A 19588-nucleotide genomic window follows, 5' to 3' on the forward strand; every position below is an offset into this window, starting at 1 on the left:
TGTATTTCGCATACAGGTCTTTCATTTAGTACAAGAGAAAAGCTTCTGTGCTGTGTTCTACCCCCCCCCCTTTTTTTAGTGGCTGTTCAAGAGCACTAAACAACTCTTTAAAATTATTCCAAAGAAGCAGGGGCAAGGCAACAGGGAATCGATCTACTCCAAAAGTAGGCAACAGTACATGAGGGGAAAATATCATCCTCAGTCCTATACAGACACTTGTTTGTATTATCATGTTCAAAACCAGAATTAGAGTTCAGGGCCACCCGCTCAGCACAACAAACCCTCTTGGCCTGGGCAGCACAATGGAAAAAATGCAAGGATGCTTTCAACCAGAAAGGCACGAATGCTTGGTACACTGCCTGCCTGGTACTCACCAAAGCAACCAACAATATACTGTAATACCAAGAATAAGAGAAATGCACACACAGTCCAGTGTCATACTGGCAAAGTTGACCCCACTGGTCCACAGAACCCCACAGAAGCAAACAAAACAATCTTGACCAGAACAACCCCCACAAAAATAAACACTTTTAATAGAATAAACACACATTAAGCAAATAATATTTAAAAATCAATTAAATAGGGAAAGCATCCTCCGGGGAGGGAGGGATAGCAAATAAAAAAGCTTCTCACAAGAATTAAGAATAGCAAACAGGAAAATAAAAGAGAAAAAATAAAATTAAAGCCCCAATTGAACCAAAATTATTCAAATTTAGGGAGAATTCTCGATTAATTTTCTTTGAGTCCAGCAAGAAGCAACGAAAATAATCCAAGACAGGAAAGGGGAAAACACAACAAGTTACATGAACCTGACAGGAACGCTGAGAGAAGTCACAGATGACCTAGTTAGATTTTATGTAATGAGGGCATTGTTGTTATATGCTGTGAAGTGGGTTTTTCTGTAACAAGGTAAGAGGGTTCTCTCTCTCAAAATATTCAAATAGTGTAACAAGTAGTGAGCACTAATTAGTTTTTAAACACTATAATATGTGTGTGCCTTTGTGTTTGTATGTGTGTGTTACATGCTATCAAGTGATTTCTGATTTATGGTGAGTCTATTAATTCCTGATTTCCCAATATGTCCTATTCTTAAGTAGGATTTTTTTAAACTCACCTTCCCAGCTCTATTATGTGCAATCTTGATAGTCAGATCCCATGAGGAGCCTTGTGCATAGTCTCATTGATATGTACAGATCCTCACCCAGCTAAGGATATGTACACAAATGCTTGCTTTCATAAGCACATGATATACCTTTAGCTGTAGCAGGGGGACTAGGTGATGGATCTGCATTGTTCACAGGGATTCAACCACTTGTCCTGTTCCTTTTCCCAAATACCAACCAGTGATCATATGATGACTCTCTGCTCGGTCTCTCCCATCTGCAGTACCAGGAAACATGAGGAGGACAAGGGAAGTACTGAAGTGATGCTTTAAGAGCCAACTAAGTCCTGGCCTTGAAACTTAGCTGCTTCTGAAAAAGACAATTTGAACTAAATTCTCTAACCTTCCCTATAGGGAGGTGTGAGAGTTCAGTGTTCTGCTCCAACTCTTTTTCAAAGAATGCACCCACTCTCCTTGGTTTAGAAATGGGGGTAACATTTATTGGGGTATTTAATAACAGTCCAGTGTCCACAAAGGCATTCCGAACATTCTCTCCCTTAGACAACAGGTCTGAAGGAGGGGTTCCAGTCATCAGCCTTGGAGGGGTTCTTTCCCTGGCTATTCCAGGGTCTGAGCCACTCCGGTGGGGTTTCAGAGTTCAATAGTAGCTCCTCCTCTCCTTCCAGTAGGGTGATAGTGTCTTCGTCTTGAATGTCCACCCAGTCACACTCTCTGGGGGATTCCCCCGTCTCTCATGGGCCTCCAGGACTTCCTTCTCACTTTATCTTAACAATGATCCTATAAAACAGGTCAGGTTGAGGCATGGCTCATCTAAGATCACCCCATGGTTGAGTGGAAATTTTAATTTAGATTAAGTTGTAATCCAACAGCACTGTATGACTATGATCATTGAGGAAATGGCTGACCTAGACATATCATGCATGAATACATGATATGGCAATAATATTATTGTCATATGAACTGGGTATTAAACATTAAATGCTATATTTTACAAGTAAAATTCACAATAAAGACATCTATTAATATTTTGTAAGTCCAGAAATACCCGTTTTTGCTTGATATTTGTCACTGTGAGGCAGAAGAAAAAACTTGGACTAGAGCTGCTGGTGGGCTGAAATTTCTGAGCCTAGGACTAATACTATAGTTTAAAAAATATGGCAGAGAACTAAGAGATTTTCTCTTTTCATCTCTATGGTGCAGCCTGCCTTCCAAGTGAAAATACCAGGTACATTTATAAATACACTTTGGAATTACCTGGGTATAATTTTTGAAGCCATCTAGAAGATTTTTGTATCTTGTACCTAGGATAATATAACCAAAATTTGAAAGGCATAATTTAATGCAAAAAAAACCCTTATAAATAAAAAAAGCTTAAAAAGAGAGATTATATCTGTAACAGTCTATTAGAAACAAAGGAACAGGTGTGAAATGTGGATGGTCTCATTTAAAAGTTTTATCTGTCTTTAAGTTATAAAGCAAGTTTTTTTTAAAGGGGAGAGCTAGTGCAAAAGCAATCGTTAAGTTGTAAGAACAAGTACGTAGTGTCTTAAAATACTGAAGAATATGTTAATCATCATCATCATCATCATCATAAACAACTTAGTTTTTTGTTAAAACATGTATCTGTTATATAATAGCAGTCAATGTTTTTGTAATTTTGACTGTGCCTGGAGTTTTTTAATGATGATGATGATGATGATGATGATGTGTCATCCAGTCAGTTCTGATTTATGGCAATGCTTTTCCAGGGTTTTATAGATACACAGTCCTCAGAAATAGTTTACCATTTCTTTCTTCTCAGGGTGGTCTGGAATTATGTTGCTTGGCCAGGACCACATAGACCGGCTTTTCTCCTGGGAGATGCAGTGGAAATCGAAGCTTTGGCCAGGTGTTCAAACTCACTAAGCTATCCAACCAGAGAACGTTACATGAACAAAAATCCTGCATACTAATAGTGGCCTTATTCTTTGAGTGCTAGTACAGACAAAACAGTGCTATCCACGTACACAAAGAAGTTATCAGTAGGTGTGGAGGAAGATGAAAGATTGAAGAAGTACTTTCATGCTATGTAAAAGCCATCAGGGAAAAGCCCAGGTGGAGGAAGAGGCTAAATATATTGCAATGAAGACTAAGAAACTTACTGGCCACAGAACAATGGGTATCCATCATATAATGCTGAACACTAATCTTGTTGGATTTCAGAAGACACATAGGATCAGGTCTTGGTTAGTATTTGGATGAAGGACTATCAATAATTGTCAGGGATGTCCAGGTAGGAATACAAATCCTGCCTGTAACCAAGGTGAGCCACTACAAGCAGAGCTGATTATACAAGTATAGATGGACTATTATCTAATTCGGTTAAGACTCTTTTGGATATCCTGGACAACCCAGACAATATAGTTGCTGACCTAGAGCCAGACATCCTGGAGAGTGAGGTCAAGTGGGCCTTAGAAAGCCTGGCTAACAACAAGGCCAGTGGAGGTGATGGCATTCCAGTCGAACTATTTAAAATCTTAAAGGATGATGCTGTTAAGGTGCTACATTCAATATGCCAACAAGTTTGGAAAACTCAACAGTGGCCAGAGGACTGGAAAAGATCAGTCTATATCCCAATACCAAAGAAGGGCAGTGCCAAAGAATGCTCCAACTACCAGACAATTGCACTCATCTCACACGCCAGCAAGGTTATGCTCAAAATCATACAAGGTAGGCTTCAGCAGTATGTGGACCGAGAACTCCCAGAAGTACAAGCGGAATTCCGACGGGACAGAGGAACTCGAGACCAAATTGCCAACATGCGCTGGATTATGGAGAAAGCCAGAGAGTTCCAGAAAAATATCTACTTCTGCTTCATTGACTATGCAAAAGCCTTTGACTGTGTGGACCACAGCAAACTATGGCAAGTCCTAAAAGAAATGGGCGTGCCTGACCACCTTATCCATCTCCTGAGAAACCTATATGTGGGACAGGAAGCAACAGTTAGAACTGGATATGGAACAACGGATTGGTTCAAAATTGGGAAAGGAGTACGACAAGGCTGTATATTGTCACCCTGCTTATTTAACTTATATGCAGAATACATCATGCGGAAGGCTGGACTGGAGGAATCCCAAACTGGAATTAAGATTGCAGGAAGAAATATCAACAACCTCCGATATGCAGATGATACCACTCTCATGGCGGAAAGTGAGGAGGAACTAAAGAACCTTGTAATGAGGGTGAAAGACGAGAGTGCAAAAAACGGTCTGAAACTCAACATCAAAAAAACTAAGATCATGGCCACTGGTCCCATCACCTCCTGGGAAATAGAAGGGGAAGATATGGAGGCAGTGACAGATTTTACTTTCTTGGGCTCCATGATCACTGCAGATGGAGACAGCAGCCCCGAAATTAAAAGACGCCTGCTTCTTGGGGGGAAAGCAATGACAAACCTTGACAGCATCTTAAAAAGCAGAGACATCACCTTGCCAACAAAAGTCCGAATAGTCAAAGCTATGGTTTTTCCTGTAGTATTGTATGGAAGTGAGAGCTGGACCATAAAGAAAGCTGACCGCCGAAGAATTGATGCCTTTGAATTGTGGTGCTGGAGGAGACTCTTGAGAGTTCCCTGGACTGCAAAGAGAACAAACCTATCAATTCTAAAGGAAATCAACCCCGAGTGCTCATTGGAAGGACAGATCCTGAAGCTGAGGCTCCAGTACTTTGGCCATCTCATGAGAAGAGAAGACTCCTTGGAAAAGACTTTGATGTTGGGAAAGTGTGAAGGCAAGAGGAGAAGGGGACGACCGAGGATGAGATGGTTGGACAGTGTCATCGAAGCAACCAACATGAATTTGACACAACTCCGGGAGGCGGTGGAAGATAGGAGGGCCTGGCGTGCTCTGGTACATGGGGTCATGAAGAGTTGGACACGACTAAATGACTGAACAAACAAACAAGTAAGACTCTTTCCTATGTTTATTTCCCTTGCTTAAGGGTGGAAGGAGATAGAATGGACTATCCCAAAACTTACTGGTTGGAACCCTGAACAGTAGATTCCACATTTTGTTGTACTTTCCACTTGTTGATTCTAGATATTTAAGAAATTAACACATCAATTAATGTAAAACCTCTAAGGCGAAATCCTATTCTATGCTCTTCATTCTCTCCATCAACATTTTAATGATGCTCAGATAACTTAATCGGATATAAGCTTCATTGTTTCAATATAATACTACACAGGTTCAGATCAACAGATCTGGTGTGCCAGAGCAGATCAACAAATCTGGTCAGCATCTCTACTTGTTACAGTTCTGATTATCTGCGCACACACACACAGACACAGACACAGACACAGACACAGACACAGACACAGACACACACACACACACACACACACACACACACACACACACACACACACACACACACACACACGATTGACAAGAGCCATTATATACATCAGCAGTTATGAAACAGGGCATGTTGAGATCAAGAATGGAGATAGCACATGTGGTCATTCTGATACCAAATACAAAGGTAAATTCCACTATCTTCTAATTGCTATACAGTGGTGCCTCGCTAGATGATAATCCGTTCCACTGAAATCGCTGTTTAGCAAAATCATTGTTTAGCAAAAAGCATTTCCCCATTGGAATGCATTGAAACCTGTTTAATGCATTCCAATGGGAAAGAATCGTTGTTGTCTAGCGAGGATTGGCCATAGGAAAACCGCTTTGCGAACCGCCGATCAATTGTTTAAATCGCTGTCTTGCCAAGCTTAGGTCCCAAAAACAACTGTTTTGCGAGCGCAGAGGGAGCTGTCAAAATCGTAGTCTAGCAAAAATCGGTTTGCGAAGCAGGGACCAAACATTGTCCAGCGAAATTCCCCCATAGGAATCACTGTTTTGCGAATCGCTATAGCGATTGCAAAAAGTCAATGTCTAGCGAAAAAACTGTCATGTGGGGTAACTGTCTAGCGAGGCACTACTGTATTTCAAGTCAATAGCATTGCAAACATGCACATGAACAACATAAGAGAAACTCAGACTTGTGTTTAGGGTCATTGATGGAGAGTGCTTAGACCTATCTGGAAAAGGAAAAGAAAGACACACTTTTCCAAACTCTTCTGTGCTAACACTGAATATAAGACTGATTCTGGTCTAATTTGCTCATCAGTATGTGAGCAACACCTGTGTTTTCATAAATGGAGGATGAATTATGTCCATTGTATTTTAGTAGTATAGACACTGATCCAACAAAATTCAAGTTATCTGAATCACTTGAATAATAGACATGGTGGTTTAGAGGATGGCAATTTACAATGTAATTTTATATAGATATGTAGAAAAACAGGAGACAGGATCTGAGTATATTTTAGATAATTAAAGTACAGACGTTTGAGCATGCTAATACCATTGCTGTGTGCATTGCATTCTAAATGCAATAGTTTTGCCCCTTCCCCCCCACCTTTGAACTTACAATGACCCGTACATACTTATTCAATTTAAAAACTACCTAGGCATGTGCATCAGCCTGATCTGTTGTGTAACTATATCTTGATGGAAATTATTGAAAGAAGAGACAGTTATGTATAAATGGAAAACCACCCTAGTCAGGAAATGTTAGCATAGGTCTATGGTCAGAAGATTAATTGTCCAATCAGCTCTGGTCTAGTATTCCAGCTTTAAATTGTAGCCACAGCAATTCTGAACACTGAATATGTAAGGATCAGGCAGGTCAACTTCAAAGTATATTTCCCATATATTAGCTGTCAGTCTCTAGCATTCCACACACACACACACCCCTCCATATGGCCAAACTTCCTGGAAGGCCTTAACTTGCACAAATATAGATAGTTCATTCCTGTTTGCTTTTAAAGGATTTAACTGATGGCATCTTGATGAGAAGTTTTCAAAGACTTTAAATTCACTTTTCTCTTTCTTTCAGGCTTGTTTGCACATGCCCACTTATTTACTTTCTCATAGTCTCCCTCTAATAAAGAGGACATGGTCTTTCTGGGGTTTGGAAGTGAGACAACATCATCAATTGTGCTGATACTAATGTTCACTTTACAGAAGGTGCCTTCAGGATATGCAGATAAAAGGTGTGTCTGTAGAACGTTACTACCGTAAATGTGGTAATGTTTTCTTTTGGTTTGTTTTAAAACAAGCAGCTCTTTATTTGACCATCATAAATCTATGTACATCAGACTGAAGGATTCAAAAGATACAACATGGTGTAGTTCATTAGCATCCAAATCCAGTCTCTGAATAATTTTACAGATGTCTTTTAAGAGTGAAAAGTACAAACCCTGAGCATTTTTCACTGATAATTTAAACCGTAAAAAATGTCACCAACCCCAAGCACAGAGAGTTCTCATTTGATCTAACATTTTCCACTGGACATAGACTAATCCATACATGTTCTCAGTGATTTAGCTGTGACTCTGAAACAAGTTGTAGCTTTAGAAGAGGTCGCTGTGGCTACTGCATGTAATCAATGAACATTTAGAATGTGAAACAGGTATTTCACCTACATTTCATTCTGTTTCTTAATGTCTGATGTAGTGGACATGTCCATGAAAGCTTACATTAAAATATAACAGTTAGTCTTTAAGCTGCCACATGTTTTTGTCTTTTGTTTTGTTTCTTTGGGTGTTGCCTGATATACTCTGAAAAAAGTGGAGGATGTGTGATCTCCAGATCCTAATAAACTACAGCTCATGCTGTATGGAGCCACTGGTCCTTCTGGCTGTGGCTGATGTGAGCTGGAAGATCATAGAGCATCACAGATTCCTTACCCTGAGCTGTGGCCAGAAAAAAAAAATCCTACTATTTAACTTTTCCAGAAATATTAAAGATCAAGTGTGGTGTAGTGGTCACCACATTTGTTTAGGATTTGAATGACTTGAGTTCAATTCCCAACATATCCATGAAGCCAAGATGGGTGACCTTGAGTTAGTTACTGTGACGTTCCACTTTCACGTCACAATGGTCAGGACACTCTCTCATTCACACTTTATTTACGCTGCCACCAACCACTCCTTCATAAGACTCTTCAGACAAAAGTATGATTTTTAAAATAAAAACTTATGTTTATTGATAATAACAGAAGGAATGGTAAATCACTTTATCAACTAAAATAAAAAGGCAATCAGTAATAATAAAGTATCCCCTCATACAAACTATCACTCAGACCTTAACTCTTCATAACTCTCAACCCTAACTCTAACTCTCCATAACTCTTGACTCTCTAACTCTTAACTGTCAAAAACTGACCCACATCATTCACTCCCCCCTCTTATATACACAGCTCCACCTCCTGGAGTCCCACCTCCTGCTCTGCTATAGGCAGATGGGTTCCAACATAACCATGATAGGCAGGTGACGTCATCGCAGCCGTCACAGTTACTATCTCCCAGTCTACTGTGTTTTGCTGGAGTTTTGTTCAAGTGACAGCATGAGAGATTAAACTGCAGTAGAGCTGTAGAAAACTCATAGATTAGCCCTCAGTTGCACTAAGAACTGCATAAGAAGGGCTAGATGGTGAGAATGAAGGAGGTGGGAAAGCATGTGCCCCAAATTCCTTGGCAGAAAAATATGCAAGAATATTTGGTATTTTATGCTAAAATAAAATTGCAGGCTAGTACTGAGCATCTGGCAGTTAAATAGCAGTAATAGTCCAAAAACATGTAATTGGACCCCCCCAAAAAAGTTTGCTGCTTTAGGATATCTATTTGGAGATGGGGCAGGAGGAAGAAGTTCTAGATCTGGTTTTGGAATCCCTATGGAAGATAGGAGGGCCTGGCGTGCTCTGGTTCATGGGGTCATGAAGAATCGGACACGACTAAACAACAACGAATGTTGATTTCCATACATGCGGAGTATGCTGACAGCCCTTGTGGAGGAGACTGTATGTGCTCCCTCTTTCTCTAGTAACAATTAACAAGAGTCATGATTTTGAAGATAAAAGAAGATGCACTGTATGAACATAACAATTAACATATTAATAAATGGCTAGTTAGAAAAGTATTATTCCCCATCCCTATCAGTTCAGCTTACTTATTACACTACATGGGTGTTTTGACTTCAAACAAAATACTGTATATGATACAATGTCCTCAACATTTGATCCTTTCTTATGGTAACTTCTTTTCACAACAGTAAACATTTAGATAAAAGCATAGGCTAGATTAGAGAAACATAGTTGAAAACAATCTGAAGGACGTGACTTAATAACTGGAAACTCCATCATTTCAGACAAAATAGCTAATCTACAATAAGGCAGATGACATCAGCTTACTGGCAGAAAGCAGCAATGACTGTTAGGGAAAGTGACAGAAGAAAGTGCCAAAGCAGGACTGCAGCTGAATGTTAAGAAGATAAAAATCATGGCTACAGAAGAACTACATAAATTTAGCCCTGGCAATGAAGAAACTGAAACAGTTAGAGATTTTGTGTACCTTGGTTCAATCATCAGTCCAAGTGGAGACTGCAGCCAAGAAATCAAAAGAAAACTGAGACTTGGAAGGGCAGCAATTAGAAAAGATGAAGTGTGGGGATGTATCACTGGAGACCAAGACCAAGATCACCCACACTCTTTCATTTCTGATCATCATGTATGGATGTGAAAGCTAAGTGGTTAAGAAAGCTGATTGGGAGGGGGGGGAGAAATGATTTGTTTGAAATGTCGTGCTGAAAGAGAACTTTGTGGATACCCTGAACAAATGGGTCCTAGATCAAGTCAAGCCTGAACTACCTCTGGAGTCCAAAATTTTGAAGCTGAGGCTGTCCTATTTTGCAACTGGAAAAGACAATAATGCTGGGAAAGGTGGAAGGCAACAGGAAAATAGAAAGATGAAATACAAGATGGTTCCTAAAGGATGCCACAGGGTTGAGTTTACAAGAATTGAGCAGGGCAGTTGAGGAGAGGACATTTTGAAGAATGCTCATTCATAGGATTGCCATGAGTCAGAGGTGACCTGATGGCACATAACAGCAAATTATACACCAATGGAGGCATGGTATTAGGTTGTTCTGCAGAATAGAAATGGGTAGCAAAGAATAGATCCTTTTACATTCAGTGACAGACTTTCAACACCCTGGAGACAGAACCTCTGCTTATTGGCTCAAACTCTGTTTATGATCTACATCACATTTTGAAAGTTTAAACTTATTTTTGCATTTTGATGGTAAAGGAATTATGATATATGTAAAAGACATAGATTCATATTTTAAGTTCTTAACCCGGCCTTGAAGATAATATAAAATAACAGTGATGACTAATTTACCAAGAAGTTGTCGTTTACCTTGAATATTAAAAAAAAAAAAAAACAACCTCAAAGCACATGCAGAGAAATTTTGATTCTCTACAATAGGGTGCTAACTGAATTCTTTTGGTCTGATACAAAGACTTCTAGGTTCAAATATGAGGGAACAGGAAATCATTTATATAATTTTACCATAGTTAAATAAGTTCTTTAAAAGCTATAAGTGGTGCTAATTTGTCTGACTGGCTTTGTAAAATATGTTTGGAATACTAATGGTTTTGTCTGTTCTGGACACATTTTCTCTTAGTTGAATACTAGTTTATGCAAAATAGCATAGAGGCAGGTACTAATAGGAGAGGAATTAAAAAGAGAACACATGATATAGCACCATTTCTTCTGGAAAACAGTAGGAGATTGTCAACACAGGCAGTAATTCATTCATTGCTTCCATAGATGCAGATCCATTGAATTTTGTGTGATTTTTAAAGTTTTCCTCTCTTTCGTTGCATCTATGAAATGTCATGTAACTGAGCATAACTGAATCCATTTTGCTGCTAGCTGCAGTAAAATATTTTGGATTTCATACATAGGACCTATTGTAGGCTGTGTCGTGTACAGCTCATGGAACTTTCAAGACAGTGGCTAGGAATGTGTGAACCTTTATCAATTGTGATTAGAAATGATTCTCCATTATGTACATTTTTATTTTTACTTCCTTGCACAGAGTATTATAGATTTTATAGAAGTACCGAGTTTGTAAAATGTATTATGGAAGAATAGAATTCACTAGCTGCTTCACAAATTTTTATATGTTAATTTTATTATCTGATCTTTATTGCAGCCAAAACTCTGCTCACAATCTGGGTTCAGTCCCAGGTAGCCGGTTCAAGGCTCACTCAGCCTTCCTTCCAATGTCAGTAAACTGAGTACCCAGATTGCTGGGAGCAGGGGGAGGGTCTAAACTGCCTAGAGAGTACTTTAAGCATTATGGGATGATATATAAGCACCACACTTTGCTTTACTTTGTTTTATGTGAAAATGATTGTTTACTTTATCCCGTTGATAACTGTTCATGTTTATTTAGATATTAGATGTCAACCGTCAGCTTTTAAAAGTGGTTTAATTTGTGTTTATACATAAAAACTAATTGGCTATCAAGCAATAAAGAATGAACGAATTATTGTGAATGCCAGGTCTGAAAAAGAGTGTGAGTATGGTTACCAAAAGGTGGCAAGGGTTTCTAAAAAGCTGAGAAACACTAATCCAAGACCCGGCTGTCCTTGCTCCTCGCTCCATCTAGCACAAAGAGTGCAAGTGCTTCTGAGTCTCCTTCAACTGAATCGGGGGAGGGGGGGAATCCTGCAATCTGGATTAGTAGTTAGTCTGGAAACTAACTATTCTTCAGCAGTATTTCAAGACAAGTAGCTAATGAACAACAGACTGTGCCCCATGAACTCTTCTAAGTGTCCATGCTCCTGACAGCATACATTTGAATAGACTAACTTATCCGTACTACAAGGGTTGTTTTTGTTGCCTGATCAAAATGTAGCATGGACCTATAAAGATACTTGGTATCCACATTCACCAATAAGTATCTCCACAAAAGCCTTTAGGTTGATACAATAATTTGATTTTAATAGGTAGCTGCAATCCCTCAGATAAACTTTTCTTTAGCCTCTTACAGATTCACATTACTATTACAGTGGGGTCTCTGCTTAAGAACTTAATCTGTATTGGAAGGTGGTTCTCAAGTTGAAAAGTTCTTATGTTGAATCTGCATTTCCCATAGGAATGCATTGAAAATCATTTAATCCGTATCTGCCCTTTTCCGTCCATAGAAACTACAGTGGAACCTCTACTTAAGAACTTAATCCGTTTTGGAATGGTGTTCTTAAGTTGAAACGTTTCTTAAGTTGAAGCAAAATTTCCCATAGGAATGGACTGAAAACCAATTAATCCGTTCTGGCTGTGTTTTTTTTGTTTTTTTTTATGTAGAGGTGTGTTTGTACATTGAAGCATTAGTTCACATAGGAACTAATGCAAAGCTGGTTAATACGTACTCTACCACTAGGGGGAGATTTTTTTTTTAACCTAAGATGACCTAAGGTTAAAAAAAGAGCAGGAAAGGTTTTTTTTCCTGTTCTTATCTTGGATTTCTGTTCTCAAGTAGAAGCAAAATTTAGCAAATGGAGCTGTTCTTAAGTTGGATTGTTCTTAAGTAGAGACGTTCTTAAGTAGAGACCCCACTGTATTTCTTATGTACTGATTTCTTCAACCTCATATTGTTTAAGTCATCAGAATATTCTGGCTCTTGTCTAAATCAACCAGAATTATCCCCAACTTCATGCCAGTTCCATATACTGTTAGACTTTAGATGCAAGGTCTGAGGAGCAAGCAACATGAAGGCAAGAGTACAAGGAGGGGCAAAAGCCAGTGGGCCTGTCCAGACTGGCTGTTTGGGGTATGGGGTGGATCAGTCTACAAAGGGTCTGTTGAGGTCAAGGGGAAAGAAGCAATGTGCCATTTTGCATGCTCCCCTCATCTAAACAGCAAGCAACCCCTTATAGCCAAATCAGTTGTCAATTAAGTGCTTCCCCTTATCATCTGTGGAGGGTGAGGGGAAGTGAAATATTTTTACTTTGCTTCTCTCTCCCTTTGTCTGTGACATTTTGTTTTCTCCCCTCTCCCTCCCTGTTTCCCTTCCCTTGTTCTCCCCCAACTTTCTCTTTCCTCCCTCAGAATCTGCAGCCACAATGATGAGGCTGGTGGAGCCTGTTATCTCCAGGTTAAATAATGAAAAGAATGCATGTCCCACCACTGGGCCAGCAGGTGCACAACATTCTAAGTAGAAACACTTGCAGTTTTTTTTTCAATCTAGACCATGCCATCAGTGATCCATATACCATATCTATATGCCCATATGGACAAGCCCAGTTTTCCTACTTAACCAAGAGCCTCTTGGCATAGTGGTTAAACTGCAGTACTGTAGCCAAAACTCTGCTCATGACCTGAGTTTGATCCCAGCAGCTTCAGGTAGCTGTCTCAAGGCTGACACAGCGTTGCATTCTTCCAACGTCAGTAAATTGAATAACTGGGGGGGGGGGGGAGAGAATGTGTAGCCTGCATAATTAAATTCTGAATCACCCAGAGAGTGCTTTTATGTAAACAGAACACCTTGCTTTTTGCTTTCAAACCAAGGAGCAGACCTGAAGCATAAGGAATGCAGAAAGCTAGCTTGAAATGTGATTTTTTTGGGGGGGGGGGGATTACATCTCCCAGAATCAGTGTGACGACTGGCTATGCTACCAGCAGGATTCTGGGAGTTAAAATCACTTTTCCAAGCTCTGTGTCACTATAAGTTAGACTATTGGTTCATGTAGCCAGTACTGTTTACATTTGTGGTGGGTTTGGGGAGCATATACTGTATGGAGGACTAATGACTCAGATCAATTGGATATCTCAGACAACACTGATGCCTGAGACAACTGGGGGTAGTGCCACCCACTTCTCTCTTTCCCTCCTGACCCTTCTCTCTCTCTCTCTCTCTCTCTCTTTTCTTTTTTTCTTTTCTTGTCCATCTCCTTCTGTCTGGTTTGAGCAGATCCTCATTTTTGAAGCATGGAAATGCAGTGAGGAACAAAGCTTAATTTGCTGAACTCAGATCTGCCATGCAGTTATTAAGTGCAAAGGGATCTTTTGCAGAGGAAATTTGGCAATCCTAACAGATTTGCCAGAGTCATGCAGCACAGACAACCCAGTTCAATGACTGTTCCAATAAAACTGTTTTAACCCTGATTAGCTGAACAGTCCTCTTCCACATATAAAAACAATCTGTGCTTTCAGATGTATGTGTGTGCGCACGCATGCATGCGCACACGTGCACACATGTATATGTGTATTTGGGTGGCAATGGTTATGGTTATGGCATATGGTGTGAGTGTGTGTGCATACGTGTACCAGGAGGAATGAATGCAAACAAACTATATCTCAGACTTCATGCCACAGTTTCTCACTGAAAGGAGCAAAGGTTTTCATAATATTTATGTGAATATTTATTTAAGCCGCAGAGACCGTCAACACATATAGCTTTACACTTAACATTTCCCAGACATTAGCTGCAGATCATCTAAACTAATTCCCTCTGTTCACACCATATCTGGAACAATGAAGGAGCTTTTATAGTATTGTTCCCATTTAAAGTTTTATGTTATGCTTTTGAAACACACACACACACACACAGAGAGAGAGAGAGAGAGAGAGAGTAAAGTAATATTAGCAATACTGTTGAAAGTCCTGGCACCAGTGGAAGTTATGTTCCTTTTTGGCCTTAAAAGGAAATATTTAAAGCCTTAAAGCTGAGACCAAAAATAGACAGAAAAAGAAAATCTTGCCAAGTTTGTGGTCAGTTCCTTTTTTCCCCATTCTCTCCATGTAGATTTAAAAAGCCTTTCAAGTAGAACAATGATACAGGATTGCTCCACTAAGCACAAAAGGGCAGATTCTAATTGGCTGCAAAGTTACAATTCTACACAGGCTTACCTGGGAGTAAGCTTCATTGAGTTCAATGGGATTTGTTTCTGAATAGTAAACAGCATGCCTGAGCCTTTGTACGCAAGTACATTTTTCTAAAGACAATACAAATCCACATTCAAATTTCATTATTTATCTGAATTTGTAGAAGAAATCTACATTCCACTGTTCCATTTTAAAAAAGACACTTTCACATGGCTTCCAATAACAATAAAAAGCAATTAAACATTCCAAATCAGTACTGGGAATCCAGACCCTGTTTCCCAGTCTCAGATACAGTGATGCCGTAGTTCAGCCCTATGATTTTGCATACCACTAAGTATTAAGTTTAATAACACAAATTCCATCCCGGGATCACAAAACTGAACATCTGCTGGCAATGCATGCATTTACACTAGCTCTGAAAATAGATTTGCCATTCCAAATGTTTAGAGGTGGGGTGCATAATCATAGTTTCTAAATAACTTTTCAAGAGACACGTTCTTGATGGTGAATATTTGATACCAGCCAGATCTTGAAATTCATCTTCATTAAATAAGAATGTTTCACCCTGTCAGCTTTATCACTGGAGAAACTGACACAGCCTCTGGAATGTTAACCCCACCTGTTCCCCAGAGGGTACCAAGAGAGGAAAAAAGAAAGATTTTAGCAAAAAAAGAGAGTTTGTGCTCATGGCACAGAGTGGTACTCCAAGAATACATGTTCTCTGCAGAAATCCTGAGGACCATGGGAGCAGTAAAACACCTGCCTGTAACCAGATTTCCTACAAGAAATTGGTACAGTGCTGTTGTGAGAGATGGTACTTTGCGGGTATGTCCACTACTAAACTATAATCAAACTTTCCATATCTGTTGGTGACAATTAAACTTTGCCTGGTGTTGGGTAACTGCCAGAATTCCCCTGAATGCCAGATTCTAGGAGTTGTCATAAAAACAAATCAGGTTTCCAAATTTGCCTCAAACTTAGCAAATCTTGTAGTGCGCTGCTCATGGAATTAAATGAATTTTGACTAATTTTGATACCACCTTGGTCTCATAAACTTCAGATATTCATTGTGTGTACTCCTTACATGAGCAGGGGAATAGCCTAGTTAGCTCTGTCTCTCTATTGTCAGTTTTCTTATGAGGGAACAATGTGACTAAAGAGAAGATGCTGTTCTCTCCCCTGGGATTCTTCATGTGAGCCAGAACATTAAATGTCAGGCCTCCAAGTCATACAGAATGTTTCTACAGATAGAACAGACTCCTTTTCAAACAATTCTCCTTCATACAAGGAAAGCAAACATAGAGAGGAGCAGAGGTGGAACAAAGCCAGTGTTACATACATGCCACTCCATTTCCAGGCCCAAACTCTACAGAGGGTTCAGTTTCCTTATTGCAACCCTACGAAGGAGTGTTCTCCAGAATATCCTGTGCTCAACAACCCTGCTCAGCTCTGGAAAGACAAGGCTGTGCCTTCCTTTATGAAGTCAAAACATCACATATTTGGTCTTCTTCTTTTCCTACTGCCTTCACCTTTTTCCAGTTTTAATGTCTTTTTCTAAGAACTTTGCTTCCTCATAAATTTGCCCAAAGTAGAACAACTTCAGTTTTATCATTTTTGCCTTCAGAGATAGTTCAGGGTTGATTTGATCTAGGACCCACTTGTCTGTTTTTCAGGCAGCTCAGAGTATCCACAAATCTCTCCTCCAGCACCATATTTCAAATTAATCATTTTTTTCCTGTCAGCTTTCTTCACTGTCCAGCTGTCACACCTAGACATAGTGATCATATAGTGATCATATATATGATCATATATACAACAGCATGGATGATCTTGGACTTGGTCTCCAGTGGCATACCCTTTCACTTGAAGATCTTTTTTAATTGTTCTCTTGCTGCCCTACAGAGTTTCAGTCTTCTGAATTCTTGGCTGCAGTCTCCATTGATAATTGAACCAAGGTACATATACAAAATCTTCAACAATTTAAATTCCTTGTCAATATTAAAGTTGTGTAGTTCTTCTGTAGTCATGATTGTTGTATTCTTCTTGCTCAAATGCAGTCCTGCTTTCCCACTTTCTTCTTTCTCTTTCACTAAAAGTTGTTTCAAGTCATTGCTGCTTTCTGCCAGTAAAATGGTGTTACCTGTTTATCTTGAATTACTGATGGTTCTTCCACCAATTTTCACTCCTTCATCTGAATCTAGTCTGGCTTTCTGTATGATATGTTCTGTGTCCAGGCTGAACAGTTAAGGGTATAAAATACATGTTTGTCTGACACTTTTGTCAAACAAATTCTTTGTCTCCATATTCTGTCCTAAGAGTAGCTTTTTGTCCACAATACAGGTTGCACATCAGGACAATCTTGTGCTGAGGCACCCATTTCTTTCGGAACAATGCAAAGCTTCTCATGATCCACACAATCAAAGGCTTTGCCATGGTCTATAAAACATGGATTAAAACTGACTTTTCTAAAATCCAGCATACACATGTGGCTATACTCTGCTTTTATTTCCTTTGAAATCAAGAACTCCAGAATAAGATGGTCACTTTCACCCAGAGTTCTTCCACAAATACATCTCTATTGGTTAGAATCAAGTTCAGAATAGCTAATCCTCTCATTTCTTCGTCCACATTTTGTAGGAGAAAATTAATAGGAACACAAGCCAGGAATGTTTTGGAAGGGCCATATTTGGCAGAATTTTGCCTCCCAACAGATATCAGGATAATTGAAATCTCCCCTTATTATTATACAATGTCCCTTTGAAATTCTTGCAATTTATTTTTCAAAGGTTTTATCTGTATTTTCTCCTTGGTCAATAGTAGATCCCAATTATCATGTTCCTGTCATGTTTTGCCCAGATTATATTAATACAAATGAAGAATAGTCCATGAATGTCCATTAACAGAAGTATATTCTTCAAGTACGGTGAAGTACTAGTCCCCTTCTAGTTGGCAATGGTTAGGCCTCATCTTGAGTACTGTGTCCATTTCTGGGCACCGCACTTTAGGAAGGATGCCAACAAACTGGAACAAGTTCAGAGGAGGGCAGCAAGGATGATCAGGATAATGGAAACCAAGACCAATGAGGAAAAATTGAAATAACTGGGCATGTTTAGCCTTGAGAAAAGAAGGCTGAGGGGAGACATGATAGCACTTTCCAAATAATTGAAAGGTTGTCATACAAAGGAGGGACAGGATCTCTCTCAATCATCCAAGCAGAGGATGTGAAATAATGGGCTCAAGTTGCAGGAAGCCAGATTTTGATTGAATATGAGGAAAAACATTTTAACTGTTAGAGCAACAATGGAACCAATTAACAGGTAGGTGGTGGTGAACACCCCAGCACTGGAGGCATTCAAGAGAAAATCAGAGAGCTATGTCTCAGACATACTTCAGTTTTGATTCCTATACTGAGCAGGTGATTTGAATCAATTGCTTTATAAGCCCCTTCCAAATAACTGTGGATGACTTGACAATAATGAAAATAAATTTAAGGAATTATAACCTATGTATTCTCGAAGGCTTTCACAGCCGGAAACATGGCCTCAGAACACCTCAGAACACGACCAAAGAGCCTGAAAAAGCCACAACAACAATTATAACATATTTTGGAAAGATTTGCAGCACTTCAGATTGGTTTAGCAATCTTCATTGTCGATGCAGTGTTTCTGTAAAGCACCCCTTCCCCACTCCTCACAACTTTTTAGATGCAAAGCTTTTGGAACAAGTCCCTGTCTCTTCTGCTATGGAATTATTGGCATACAGTATTTAATTCAACTGCATTTTCCAACTAAACATGTTGAGGGACTCATCTAGTTTTCATCATTCATTTTCAAGTGCGCTGATCCATGTTCATGCTGAAGTGCCAGAACCCTTCTCTGAGAACAGACCTCCCAGATTGGTGTTATTCCCACCCAACCCCCCACATGGGTCAAAGAATAGTTGTGATCATTACTCAACCAGAGTGAAAGGTTGTTTTAACACCTTTTCTGAAATATGCAATTTACTTCATATGTCAAGGGATAGTAAATACTGAACACCATGGAAAAGCCAGGAACAAATATTATAAAAGGGACTTGTGAAGGAATTCAATGTGAAGAGGCACATTAGGGGAAACTGCTGCTCAGTAAGTTGCAAGGAGGAGATGACTCTCATTTTCGATGTACTGTAGTGCCTTCTTAAATTTCTGACTGCCAAAACAACTGTGTTTGCTGCCCCATAGCCAGTGCGATCATACGTATACCAGCTGTAATTTTTTTTCAAATGGGCTAAAAGCCTCTTGTGTCCATTGAACTCTCTTGGGCCTAACACAAATGGCCTTGTACCAACACAAACACCTTGTGCTGGCTGATCTCAGATCTGCCTGCATAACTATTGTGCTAACCATGTTCACTCATCAGAAAAGTCAAAAGAAAAAGGAGCAGAGAAAGGGACGAGCGGAGTTACACCTCATCCAAACCCCACGCAGCCGCTATGCTGGCACAAAGTTAAGCCAGGCTCATGGTAGTCATTAGTAATTTCCTGCATCCCTCGGCTGTGAGGGCTTTGAACTAACCATGGCCACAGCTGGCTTAGTGTCCACTCAGCCAGCCCTCGGCCATCTTGGCTAATTAGGATGGTGCCTTTACACAGACTAGTGAATGGATCCATGGTTTTTACATCAGATGGTAAACACAGGTGAGAGGGCTTTAGAATTACTC

The sequence above is a fragment of the Pogona vitticeps genome, chromosome 4, assembly GCF_051106095.1.
Source record: "Pogona vitticeps strain Pit_001003342236 chromosome 4, PviZW2.1, whole genome shotgun sequence".
NCBI classification, from domain to species: domain Eukaryota; kingdom Metazoa; phylum Chordata; class Lepidosauria; order Squamata; family Agamidae; genus Pogona; species Pogona vitticeps.